Genomic DNA, 15,404 nt, shown 5'->3' on the forward strand with positions numbered 1-15,404 from the left:
AAGGTAACACTTATTGTACTTGAATGCCATTAAACAAAAAAGATTTCAACCATATAGAGTTGTAACTGAAATCTTAGTATTAAGATAGAAATCAAATATGATATGCAATCCACCTTCATCACTCATACATCTATTTAAGCTCCCAGGCAAAAAGGATCAAATTCACCATTCACAGCAAATTTGACCGTCTACGTCATATATAAAATATAATATTTTATAATTAGGTTTTACGCAATTGCAGGTATGGCTACACCAACTCAACCCGAGGGAGACCTGCATTCGACAGCGAACTCTTCAGAGAGTCTTGTAGACCTTTTACACTACAGTTTATCACAAAGCTTGCCACTGGAACAAAGATATAAGCTTGATCAGGACTGGAAACGTCAAGAGGCAGAGCACTCTTATTCAGAAGCGAAAAAAACTATGAGCTACACATGGGACTACAGGTACATAATAAGACAATCCGAAAACAGGTTACAGATTTAAAAGCAGGGAACACTTCTCTGAGATTACAGGTTGAAGATTCCAAGTTTTTGGTGGATAATCTCACTGCCTACAAGGGACATCTGGAGGAGGACAGACTCCGTGAATTGCTAATGCTCCAGTGGCGAGCAAATGGGAGTGCTGCAGAATTAGAAGAGGGTAAAAACTTTCTAAATGATTTCATAGACACTGAGAATGGAGGCTGATCTTAATGACACTGTTTGTGCCACTGCTCAACAAAGCTGCTGTTATTTCTTCGACGCTAGAATCTAACCGAACTGGATATTTTCTTTAGTTTTCGGTTTTTTCCCTTAGCTAAATAACTAAATATATGGCAATATCTAAAGCTGTGGGTTTTATTTGTAGTCGAATCTCCTTGACAATTTCGTCGCCGATGTTAGCTTCGCACCTGCAATGTAATTCCTTTTTTTATGTGAAATAAAAAGACATTTGTATCGAATAGATGAGTGAAGACTTGAACTTGAACATGCCACGTTAAGATGTACTCTCCCGTTTTGGCATTTATAACAAACATGCACATGTACAATAGCTGTAACAGGCGCAAACCAGACGTTCAAATTCATTAAAACAAATAATGTTTAGCATATTAGAGTTGTCAAATTTTTGAAATATACATTAGATATATTTTATAATTCGAGATTATTATATATGCAATGCTTTCAAATGTATTAGATATGTAATTTTGAGATATTCGCTTATAAAAATAATTTCTTTAGCTTATTATGTTAATGTCATTTTAATATTATGATCAAAATAAATCTCTTTATAAAAAATTATATTCATGCCATTTCTATATTATGATCAGAACATTAAATTATTTTATAAATAAATTATTAAAAATATTTAACTCGTGAAACTTATAAAGATGCACTCTCTAACGGGTCCCGCTTCGCTTTCACATAACCCTAAATTATTTATTGTGATACTTTTATTCTTCAATCCAGTCCTGAACTAGGCATGAAAAACTTATTTGGAGGGATAGTATAGATTTATTTAAGAGTGCGTTTCCAGATATCCATATAAAATGATCAAAATATTTTAAATTAAATTTCTTATATTAATATATAGCAAAATAGCATAATATGTCAAGTTCAAACAAAGAATTCAAGTTTACTCAAATGTCAATATTACTTAACTTTAATTGATACTAATATTAACACTACGACTACTACTGTTACGAACAACAACAACAACAACAACAACAACAACAATAATAACAATAATAATAATAATAATAATAATAAAATAATAATAATAATAATAATAATAATAATAATAATAATAATAATAATAATAATTGTAAAAAATAATACTAGCAAAAAATAAAAAATAAACCCTTAGGCTGTCTTAACGAGCCAAACAGCTAAATATGAGATGTTCAAATAAAAGAAAATCTTATATTAATGATTAAATATGAATTTTCAATTAGAATTATATTATAATACATCTTATAAATTTGTACATATATATATTAATAAATACAGGTTATTAATATGAAACTATGAAAGCTAATATTTTAAAACTATAATCACTAAGATTAAAAATAGGCTATAAAAAACAAATTAAAGATATAGATTCATAACATATAATATATAAATATATCTTTTTACCAGATTAAATTATTATTTTTAGCAACTAAGACGGTTCAAACAAAATTCTTTTTTCAGCGATCTATTTAAAATTATTCATTCGAATGTATTGTAACGTATGCAATTGGGCTGGTCTTAATACATATTAAATCACCGTCAAAACCGTAAATCATTCTCCTTATCAAAATTTTCTTGAAGGCCACACAATATTAAATCACCATTAGAACCTGTAATCATTCTCCTTATCAGAATTTGCCTGAAACCCACATAATATTATAACCCTTATCTAAACTTGCTTGGAGGGCATACAAAATTCTCTTATAAATTGGACGATTTACGTTTGAGCCTACTCACCTATATTTGCCTTGCTTGGCTCTGTATAAACATATACACATTATTGTTAGGATCGCATCCACCATAGATTGACGTTAATTATACACAATAACAAGCACGAAAGTAATGAACACAAACAATTGATGTGGAAACCCCTCAAGAGAGGGTAAAACCATCAATCCACTAAATATGAATGTATTACAAGATTGAAGTCACTCCCTCACTCAACACTCTTGAATACAAACCCCTCAACTTAATCACAAAAGTTCTCTTTTGTGTATCTCTCACACAACTTTTTAACTTTTACAATACGTAAAACTCCTACAAATAACTATTTTTATAAGCACCTCAAATATTCTAATCCTAATTTACTTCAAAATCCTATTTATGATAACTACCATCTTTTTCTATCTTGGATAGAAATCTTCCACAGTTAATATTCTACTAAGAATCAGATTACCTTAATTATCATAAATAAGATACCTTCTCCAATTAGGATTCTAGACAATTTAGGAATTCGGGACGGAACCCAACAATTATGGCACCAGCATACACGATGATAGCAGCTCCTAGTCCACACTCTGCACGCGTAAGCATTCTGGTACGAGCAACTAGGATATGGGAGGCAACCAACAAAGAGAACAGATCACTGCTACACACCGATGTCGTTTTTATTGATGAGGAGGTAAGGAAAAAATCAATCAAACAACAATACTTTGTATTTCAGATCCATCTTTTTTTTAAGTTCGGTTAGATTTGGTTTTAAAGATTAGGTCTGGTATATGCCTTTTGTGTACGTGATATGTTTGTCCGATCTCATAGTGTTACTACTTGGAGCGCATGTAAGATGAGATGGGAATTGTATGGAGAACAGGACTGGCTACAAATGTATATAGTTGCTTTTCAGTATATTCAAAAACAAGTCAAAACGTTTTTGTCTGCACAAGTGTCTGACAAGTCGCCACATTATATAAATTAACAAGCAATACTATGTCGTATTTGCTTCCATGCAATGCTACTGAGGTCACTAAAATTTCAAGCCAATTAAGGGCTTGACTTACTCCATAACACTGTACTCCTCCGAACAGCCCGCAGACCGGTACTGTAGTCCACTACACTCCTCATGCCCATAAATATCAACCCAACTGTGAGGCCATTGACTTCTTGTCGCAGCAAAAACTCGCTATATGACTAAAGACTAAGTTTTTAGAGATGGGAGTCATATATAGCTCTTTAAAAAGACCTGAAAGGCATATGTTTAGCCTATTTGTAATTAAAGAGGTATCAACTCAACTATGATATGAGAACAAAGTAAATAGCAAGTACTGTTGAAGGAATCCGTACGAAGAATATCAAATGATTTATTAAAATCATATGTCTGAAGAATTTCAGGATGCTCCTGCATACCACTGAAAGAAGTTCATTAATATGTTCAAGCCTCAGTGTATAAATAATCTTTTGTAGCACGTCCAGAAGTCCAGAAAGTATAAAGTTTTAATACTTTATTTATTCAGAAGATTCCACACTATTTCTACTTATGAAGAAGAACTACGAAGACAAAGACTCGACGAACAAGCCACATCTCAAATGTTTAAATTGATAAAGAATATTTGATTCATCTAGATACAGATGAACCAGACAGTACATTTGTGTGTCAACTACTCAGATTAAATATTCTGCATCAACAATAGGTGGTCGTTCAATCAGGACAAAGATCCATATCGTTCAAGGAAGTCAGAAGACTGAAATCAGAAGGTATGACAATCCTTTCATGCCACCCCTTAACTTGGTAGACAAGTTCAGTAAGTCATACCGAATTCTAAAAGGTATGACAATCCTTTTGTTTGTCATACCTTCCCATTTGTGGCATGACAGTGGCTTAATTTGTCGTACCTTCCCTTGTAATTGTCATACCCTTTGTTAGAATTGTCATGGCACTTCCTCGAGTTGTCATAGCCACCCTTGTCATACTAGTTCAAGGTGTTGCCTATAAATATGGCATAACCTTCTTCATTTGTTCTTGTTCAAAGCCTTGTAAACTTTCAAGTTGTTAGTAACTTGCTATTCTTCTTCATTTGTTCTTTTTGTGCTGTGTTTATGCTATATGCATCATATTGTTTTTGGTTCCAGGCCTCTGTTAAGTGTAATAAAGTTCCCTAGTCATTGTATTTTAAATCTTCAAATTTTGTAGTTCCCTACCGGAGGAAAATTCCGTATATAAGCATCGTGAGTTTCTAAATTGTTCATTACTGGTTCCACAAAGTATTAATATAAACTCATAGTAGAACTATCTGCAATGTCTATTCAAGCTTCATTTGGCCGTCATAGGTCGACATGACTTGGGGTTGGTTTTTGACATCTGAGCCTATCCTTTATCTTTGAGCTGGCCACTTCGCAGTTTAGCAATCCAGATTGAAATTAAAATTTAAGGCCACTACAACTTATTTATTTGGAGCAAAACCTATGGAGGACTTTATTAACTTGTCAATGTGCTCTGAATTAGTATATGTCCTTGGCAGGTTCATTTGTAATAGACACCTTTTTTTCCATTCAGAATATGCGTTTTTATATCGTTAGGATGGAAGTTAATTCTCTACTGTTAGCTGATAGTCTTAGACTGGACAGAAAAATAATATGGGTGCATCTAAGCCTAGCTAATTTAGGCTGGCATAACAAGTCCTCATGTGTGAGTATTATTGAAATGGGCATACATCAAAAATTTGCAGAGTGAACTGATGACATAAGCCTATTTAGAATATGTTACATTACACCGAAAAAGTCAACCTAAAACTTTAATATTTTTATTTCCATTATTTTATTCATTTATTACTTTTATTGTTTTATTTTTTGATCGCATTAGGACAATCAAACATATGCAAACCAGAGAAAAGGTCTACAAAACCCCGAATACGGTCCTGTTCAAGAAAAGAAGAGGTTAGGTGAAATCAAAAAAATTAAATTCATATATGTTAATGTATATATAATATTGGGAATATTTTTATTTTAATATACAATTTTCAACAATGCATTAAAAATCAATTCATTCATCACTAAAAATAATTAGCAAATCGATACAAGAAACAAAAAATATTTTCCAAAAAAATAATATTATATTCAGTTTAACACACCACCATAAAACTATATACATCAACTAATATGGAGTTATAGTATTAATGGTGATCGAGTACATACAAAATATATTAAAAATTAGGAATTAATATTAATATACAATAAAAACTAAGGTTGACATGTTTGCATATGTTGTTAGGCGGTGATGAAGCTCGATAATATCTTAAAAAATGTCAAGTAAAGCAATTCGTTTTTTGTTATAACAATAACCATAACCACCGTCATCACGCTGTATAACTAAACTCAACACAAAATTAACAGGCATCCTCAATTGTGGTTGCCATCTTGAACAATCAAAAGCAAGACTACTTCCCACGCATCAAAGAGGGTGATGTATACACACAAGATAACTAATTTCAAGATCTTGCCGTCACAAAAAAAATTCCGACCAGTCAAGAAAGATATTTCACTGATCTTTTACCACAAAACAAAGACGGAGCCAATAGAGGATACTGGTTTTATTCCAAAGTACAAATTTGAACTCACAAGCTTTGAAATGGCACGAACTCTGCTATGGGACACAACCAATTTTATAGGTCAGCAATTCACAAACTAACACCTTTCGCTCCAAACACAAATAAATGATCCTACATATCTGTTGTTTTACAGATATCATGGGTATGGTCAAAGATGTCGGTTCCTTGGAGACAACATCAAAAGGATCCAAAAAGCTTGATGTCCTATTAGTAGATGACAAGTCAGCGCGGACTTCCACACACGCACTACAATATACGACTTATATATTATTACAATAGCTGAAACAAATATTTCATATCATATTCAAAGTAAACTCATGTAGAAGCAAAATCTACCAGGAACCATGGCATAGTTATCTCATTATGGGAGCAAAAGGCAACTCAGTTTATGAAAGGCTTGGCTCCTCTTCAAGACGTCGCGGTGTTTGTTATCATCATAGGCCTCCTAGCAAAACAATAGTCAGGTAAACACAATCCAAAAAATTATGCAAATAGAATTTCTAAGCAAGGCCAAAAAAAAATATATATATACCATACGGTTACTTACACACGAATGAGTAAAGATCAATTGGATCCAATTAGTGGCTTAATTACTATTACCAGGAAATAACATCATACTGTCAAGTAGAGACCCAACAAAATGTTATTTCAACCTCGATTATGACCCCCTAAAGGGGCTCATGAATAAGATACAAGCAATAACTGGTCATAGTTCAAGGAGTCTACCACCTCCTCCGAAAAAGAGATTTGTCTCGACAGAAGACAACATTATTGCTGACACAAGTATCCAAACTATCCTTGATGCGCAGCTGCCAGTTGATAAAAAGGTTAGATAAACTACTTACAACCGCAGTATATTTAAAAGTTATATATAATGAGATTTTTCACCACACAACGTGCAACACAGGTCATGCGGTTCATGTGTGAGGCAACCATTGTCGATATCTTACAATATGACGGATGGTACTATAATTCTTGCCCCACATGCCCACGTAAAATTTGCTTCGAGCATGGAAAATTGTACTGCGATGGATGTACAAAGGAAACTGGAGATTACATTCCTCGGTACACCTACTTCTGTACCGGTGAAAATTAAGATCATTGATGAATGAACATAGAAATCCTTAGCAAAAATTACTCTCATCAATCATCTATCCCCTGCCAAAAAAATAAATTAAAAATATAGGCTTATTTAGGCGTGTATGATCAAGTTTAACACAATATAACATGTTACGGCTACAAGATCACTGTCCACGTTAAAGATGACACCGCCAAAACTACTTTCACATTGTTCAACAAGGAGGCACAAAGACCAATTGCTGTTCCGATTCAGACAATCATTGCCGAAATTGGACAGGTTACTGATTCCTCCATGCTTATAAATTCAAACTTATATATCCTGCAATCCAACCATAATCAGAGAAATTTTGACAGCCCTAAACCGCACATTTTTCTACATTAAAATAATACAGGATAAAATCACTTCGGATATCCCTGTACTCGTGAAGAATGTGAAGGGAAAGAAATGCGTTTTTCGAGGTGAAAGTCACAATATTCAATCTTGACGGACGCGAGAGATACACTGTTGCACGACTCTTTGAAGTAACAGACCAACCACCTAGCACCTCAGATCCACCTGAAAGCTAAATGGATTCCCCGAGAAAGAAACAGAAGATAGCTTAACATGACTACAAGAACAAGATGGCATGTTCCGATGAGCTTCCCCCAATAAGCAACATGCTTAACCGCTCAATAATGTTCTTGCAAGACTGATTAATATTTACAATAATATTAAACTCATATGTCTACCTCATTCACCAGTTTATTAAATGAAAACTACTTCGAGCTTTTAATATCTTTGCCAGTTCGAATTTAAATTATATGTCAATTTATTAATATATTACATTCAAGACTAATATTCCCTTATTGTAACAAAAAAAGTATTATATAATATGTATCCTGTTATTGTCAACATTGCTTCAATATCAATATTAACTGTAATTTACTAACCTCCCATTAAACATAAAAGAATAAGGAAGCGCGTCTCTCAAATTCACCGCAAGCTGACAAGAGCACCACATACCTAATCAGAGTACCATAATGTTTTTACTTCATTCTCCGTACATTGCACACTTGAACAGTGTTTTACTCTAAAGCAAATTGTTAGTTATAACATTTTCATGTTCTGTTAATCAGGCAAATTATGGATGATAAGAGCTTCTAGAGTTAGATCTTCATTTTGGAAAGTTAGCAATAAACTCCCTGGTAAACTTGATATCTGGCTATGTAATTTTTCCGGTACATGGCCTCGCATACATGGTTATTTGTTTGTGTGTAAAGTGCTTAACCACCTTTGGCTGTACTTTTTAGGTCACAATGCAAGTGATTCTGATCCCAAAGATTTGTTGGAGGATTCTTGAGCAATATTGAGCAGAAAATCCTTTTCATGATGTAAGTTAAGTTTTCGCCTTTGAGTAGTGTATTGAAGCACATTTACTTCATTTGCTCTTTGTTTTCTTATATTTTTTTCTCTTTTGCCTCGACATGTCCCTTTCCCCACGGCTTTGGTATTTTGACCACAAATCTGCGAACAAAACTGTGAATTGTGTCGCCGTTCTCATCAGACAGACATCATTCATTTATAGTCCAAATTTATTTTTATTATTAAATATTTCATAAATCACAAGTTATTGATAATTAAATATTACACAACAAATTTGAACTTACATTTTTGACTCATATAAAATAACAAGTATCACGTGTATCTTCATTATATGAATGACTCATATAAGTATGCTTTTTATATGGGGACGTCCCTCGGTGTATGATCTTATCTCTATTGATGATCGTAACGTATAAAAAGATCAAATAAATTTCAACTATCCTATCATCTTGTGGATTGGCTATATGATTCGCGCGTATCTCACCAATAATTTTGTTGTATAATTTGGTAGTAACTTGGATTTTTCTGAAGTCGTGTGAACACTTTCAGATTGAAGTTATTTGTGGTTCACCAAATAATTCAATCGGATAAAGTCAGAAATTCTGCAAGACGAGAGAATGTGTATTGTTGTGTATTTCAAATGAACCATATATCTTGAAATGATCAATGCAACATCTATATATAGATGTCAACGGATGTGTCTTTTGACAATAGACACACCTTCAACCAAATAGATTTGTCTAATGGCAATAAACACATCTTATCCCAATAGATGTGTCTAATGTCAATGGATAAATCTAATGTCAATAGACACTTCTCTTCCAATAGATGTGTCTAATGCCAATGAACATGCCTCATAAGCACTAATAATCATAATAAACTCGAACTAAGCATACACTCCGTACTCTCCTGACTTGTTCGATGTAATATTATGATTACATTGATCAACTAGTTAATTCAATTTACACTAAAATAACCAACAATCCTCCCCCATTTTAGTGTAATCCATAATCAACTAAACAAAATCACAACAAATAACAAAGTTATGCATAAATGAAATATCATGACGATTGAATTTCACATTAGTATATTACACATTTCAAATATTCGAATATCAAGGTATCGCGATGGATTGAACCTCTACTATTCATAATGAATACATGAAGATAATATACACATAACTTTACATTCTCAAATTTTCTTACTTGACACTATATTTGACTAGCCTTGTGTCCCAATCCTTCTTAAGCATATCAAAGCCAAGTCCAAGCTTCTTGAAGCGGCTAAACTTCATGCTCAAATAGGTAGTTCTTTTATTCTCGCACCTGCATATGCGATTTTTCAAAAGAACTATTAAGAAGATAGATTTCAACCTCCTTATCTTGCAGGTCTGAACACATAACTTGGGATGATGCTTTAATGTGTTCCAGTCTCTAGATGTTAAGTTTCCACATTGAATTCAACACCTGATTTAATCTTAGGTGAGAATTGGATTTCTCAACATGAGAGACTTTTAAACGGACTTTAATCCCATCCCCACAGCCGACTTGTGCACAAGATCTCTACTCAATCCTTTGGTAAGATGATCGGCTAAATTATGTTGAGTTCTTATAAACTCCACTGATATAACACCGTGAGTGATAAGCTCACGAATCATACTATGTCTAACACCTATGTGTCTAGATGTGCCTTTAAACACTTCTCTATAAGCATTAGACAAGGCAGATTGACTATCACACCTTATTGATATGGGTGATATAGGTTTTGGCCACAATGGAATTTCATATATCAGATTTCTTAGCCATTCAGCTTCTTTACCAGCAGCTGATAATGCCACAAATTCAGATTCCATTGTTGAGTCTGTAATGCAACTCTGTTTCTTTGATGACCAAGAGATAGCACCTCCCCCAAGGAGGAATACCCATCCACTTGTGGAAGAATGATCTTCCTCATTGGAAATCCAACTTGCATCTGAATGACCTTCAATAACCGAAGGAAATCCAGTATACGCCAAACCATAATCCATGGTTCCTTTCAAGTACTTAAATACTCGGCTTAAGGCTTGCCAATGATGTGAACTTGGTTTGCTAGTGTACCTACTAAGCTTTCCAACAGCATAGGCAATATCTGGCCTAGTGCTTATCATGGCATACATAAGACTACCAATAGCCCTTGAGTACTCAAGTTGAGATACTGAAACACCTTTATTTGGTAGGAGTTTAATACTAGGATCAAGAGGAGTGCTAACTGGAGAACAATCCTTAAAATTAAATCTTTTCAAAATCTTCTCAATATAATGAGATTGAGAAATTGAAATACCATTATTCTCACGCTTGATCCTTATACCAAGAATCACTTCAGCCTCCCCCATGTCTTTCATATCAAAATTAGATGACAAGAACTTCTTGGTTTTATCCACTTGATTTTGGTCTGTACCAAAAATCAACATGTCATCCACATATAAACAAATTATAACTCCTTTACCAGAAGAATCAAATTTGCTATATACACACTTGTCTGCTTGGTTAATAACATAACCATTAGACAAGACCACTTTATCAAATTTATCGTGCCAATCCTTAGGTGCTTGCTTTAGACCATAAATTGATTTCTTCAATTTACACACCTTGTTCTCACAACCAGGCACAACAAACCCTTCAGGTTGTTTCATATAAATCTCTTCATCTAATTCACCATTCAAGAATGCAGTTTTTACATCCATTTGATGAATGACAAGGTTGTGTATAGCAGCAAGTGCTATTAACAACCTAATAGTTGAAGTCCTAGCAACAGGAGCATAAGTATCAAAATAATCAATCCCTTCCTTTTGTCTAAAGCCTTGGATTACCAATCTGGCTTTAAACTTATCTATCGAACCGTCCACCTTTATTTTCCTTTTGAAGATCCATCTATTCCCCAATGCTTTACAGCCAGGGGGCAAATCACTCAACTCCCATGTATTATTATTCATGATAGAATCCATTTCATCCTGGATAGCTTCCTTCCAAAATGCAACATCTCTCGATGTCATAGCTTCGGTAAAAGTTTTTGGATCCTCCTCAATAATAAAACAATATTGGTATTGATCTTTAATTTCATCTCTAGAACCCTCAAGTAGATAAAGATGAAAATCATCTCCAAAAGACTTTGCTTTTCTAGCTCTAGTGCTTCTCCTTGGTTCAGACGGTTGATGAACATCTTCAGTAGAAACCGAGTTCCTACTAGAAGAATATTGAAGCATGTCCCTCGGTCTAGGTATAGATGTAAATCTGTTTTCATCAAAGATAGCATCTCTTGACTCGATAATCGAGTTCACAGGCACATAGCCATTAGATTCTAACACATAGAATCTATATGCGATGGAATGCTCCGCATAACCAACAAAGATACAATCTATACCTCGTTCACCCAAGTTTCTTCTTTTGGGTTCAGTGAGTCTTACAACTGCTCTACATCCCCAAACTCTCAGAAAACTCAATTTTGGTGACTCATTATACCAAAGTTCATAAGGGGTAATTTTATTCCTCTTACTAGGAATTCGATTTAATAAATAACAGGCTGTCAACATAGCCTCACCCCAAAAACCCTCACTCAAACCTGAGTAGGACAACAAGGAATTAACCATTTCTTTCAATGTCCTATTTTTTCTTTCTGCCACACCATTTTGTTGTGGTGTATAAGGAGCCGTGGTTTGATGTATTACACCAGTAGATTGAAAATATACCGGATCATAATACTCACCTCCTCTATCGGTACGTAGATTTTTAATCAAGGTACCATGATGATGTAGCTCTACTTCTTCTTTATATATTTTAAAGGAGTCAAGAGCTTCATCTTTCGCATGCAACAAATATACATAACAATATCTAGAAGCATCATCAATAAAAGTAACAACATACTTTTTATTTCCTAATGATGGTGTAGAATAAAAATCACACAAATCACTGTGTATCAATTCTAATACATCAGACACCCTATTAGCAACTTTAAAGGGCTTTCTAGTTATCTTTGTTAACATGCATGTTTTACATTTTTCATTGTTCAAATCAATAGCAGGTATGAGGCTCATTTTAGACATATCCTTTATTCTTTTATAATGTACATGTCCTAGTCTAGCATGCCATAATTCTGATTTATTCAAATTTAGGCTAGTACTAGTAGAAGCCATGCAAGAAGATACATCATTAAATGGAGTATTTACATTCAACATAAACATGCCATTACATAAGTAACCAAAGCCAACAAAAGTGCCATGTTTTGACAAGATATACTTGTCACTTTCATAAACTTGCTTATATCCACAATTATTTAATACAACACCAGACAAGAGATTCTTTCGAATCCCAGGAACATACAACACATTATTTAAATATATACATTTTCCAGAAGTAAACACTAGCTTAACATTTCCTAGTCCTTTGATCGGTTCAGTTGCAACATTTCCCATCTTTAAGATAGATCCATCTTCAATTGGTTGAAATTCTGTGTACCAACGAAGATCTTTACATACATGACTTGTTGCTCCAGAATCAATCCACCAAGCAACATTATCATCCTGCACATAAAATGCCTCAGATATTGATGATACATAATTCTGACCAGAATTACAATTTTTGATCAAAATCTGACCTTGTTGCTTTTCTGGATCCTTGGATCCACTTGGACCAGCATTAAGCCTTTCTTGCTTACTTTTACCAACCCGACAATCCTTCTTGAAATGTCCAGGTTTGCCACACTTCCAACATGCAATCTTAGGCCTCTTGTTGGAAAAATTGTTGTTGTTTCCTTTGAATTTCCATTTATCACCCTTGCTGGTTTTAGGATTCTTATAAGATCCACCATCTTCAACCATATTCACAGAAGAGTTACCGACTTGGTTCTTGCCCTTAGGATTATTCTCATTTTCTTGAGTCCTCAAAGCCTCTTCAATTCGGAAGTGACTTCCAAGTTTAACCAATGTCATATCTTCTTTATTATGTTTCAAGGTGTGTTTAAAATCCTTCCATGATGGTGGCAGTTTGTCAATAACACCATAAACAGAGATAGATTCATCCATCTTCAAATTGTGTTGAACAAACTGTCCCAGAATCCTTAACAATTCATTGTATTGTTCCATCACCGGTCTAGAATCGACCATTTTATAGTTCATAAAATTACTGACAAGAAACTTCTTACTAGAAGCATCTTCTGCCATGTACTTGGATTCAAGAGAATCCCACAATTCTTTCGCTGACTCAACATTTTGATATACATCGAAGAGGGAATCAGACATACCGTTTAGGATGTGACCGCGACAGATGTAGTCATCGTTTTCCCATTTGCAGCGTTGCCTTGTTTGTTCAATAGTTTCATTCTCAATCTCTTCGGGCATGGGAGTACTTAGAACATACACAACCTTTAGCGTGGTCAACAAAAAATGCATCTTCTTTTGCCATCTTCGAAAATCTTGACCCTCAAACTTGTCCAATTTTGCAAACTTACTTGTCATGTCTTTTGCAGATTCTCCGTTCGTCATCTTCAGAATATAATAACTTCAATCTTTGTTGTATAATTTGGTAGTAACTTGGATTTTTCTGAAGTCGTGTGAACACTTTCAGATTGAAGTTATTTGTGGTTCACCAAATAATTCAATCGGATAAAGTCAGAAATTCTGCAAGAAGAGAGAATGTGTATTGTTGTGTAAATCAAATGAACCATATATCTTGAAATGATCAATGCAACATCTATATATAGATGTCAACGGATGTGTCTTTTGACAATAGACACACCTTCAACCAAATAGATTTGTCTAATGGCAATAAACACATCTTATCCCAATAGATGTGTCTAATGTCAATGGATAAATCTAATGTCAATAGACACTTCTCTTCCAATAGATGTGTCTAATGCCAATGAACATGCCTCATAAGCACTAATAATCATAATAAACTCGAACTAAGCATACAGTCCGTACTCTCCTGACTTGTTCGATGTAATATTATGATTACATTGATCAACTAGTTAATTCAATTTACACTGAAATAACCAACAAATTTTGTTGTCTTTTAGAGACATGTTATATTGGTATTTTGATTTAATAAACTACTGAACTAGCAAATGATTGTATAAATCTCTTTCATATGCAAATTATATTGTGCCAATTCGATTTATATAAAAATGTGTCTGTTATGTTGACTATCATAAATATTATTAGTTTCTTAAAAAAATATATTTAAAAATCTAGTGAAAAGAATATATTATAAATAATCTAAATTAAACTGTTGCTCAAAATAAATATTATAAAAATAATTTATAAATAACGAGCTCGTATCTCACACGGACTTTTACACTAGCTTTTTACTGAAAAGCAGGACCAAACATAGGAAATCATATTTGTATTCTCTTATCATCCTTAATTTTGATTTTGCGAGATATACTAAATAGGTATGGAACTCGTAAGTTGTGCTACAACTGCATACATCTACTTGTACCTACATGCATCGAATTTAAGACCATCCATAATGAAGTCCCATTTGATGCATAAAGACGCGTGAAGTGGGTTGTCGACCGGAAACGAGACTCTTGCAGCACTACATGCTATCAATTCAAACGGGATAGTCCCACTACCGTGGGCTTGTCCGTGCTCTATTTTTTAAAATCTTTATTTTATGTTGCTACTGTTGTTGAAAAGAAATGTTTAAAATTAAATGGGACAAAGGGATTTATATCTTTACTTTGATTATATTCAAAAAGGGATTTATACGTTTCTCTTGCAGTATATGATTTATATCTTTACTTTGATTATTTTTATAATCAAAACTCCAATATTCATTAATACTTTAAAACGTATATATCTCTTGAGAAAGGTTATCATATAAAAGGGATTTATATTTTTATACTAAAAATAATAATACTTTACATACTAATATTCATTGTAGATATCATTTTTAA

The sequence above is a fragment of the Daucus carota genome, chromosome 3 (genome assembly GCF_001625215.2).
Source record: "Daucus carota subsp. sativus chromosome 3, DH1 v3.0, whole genome shotgun sequence".
Classification (NCBI taxonomy): domain Eukaryota; kingdom Viridiplantae; phylum Streptophyta; class Magnoliopsida; order Apiales; family Apiaceae; genus Daucus; species Daucus carota.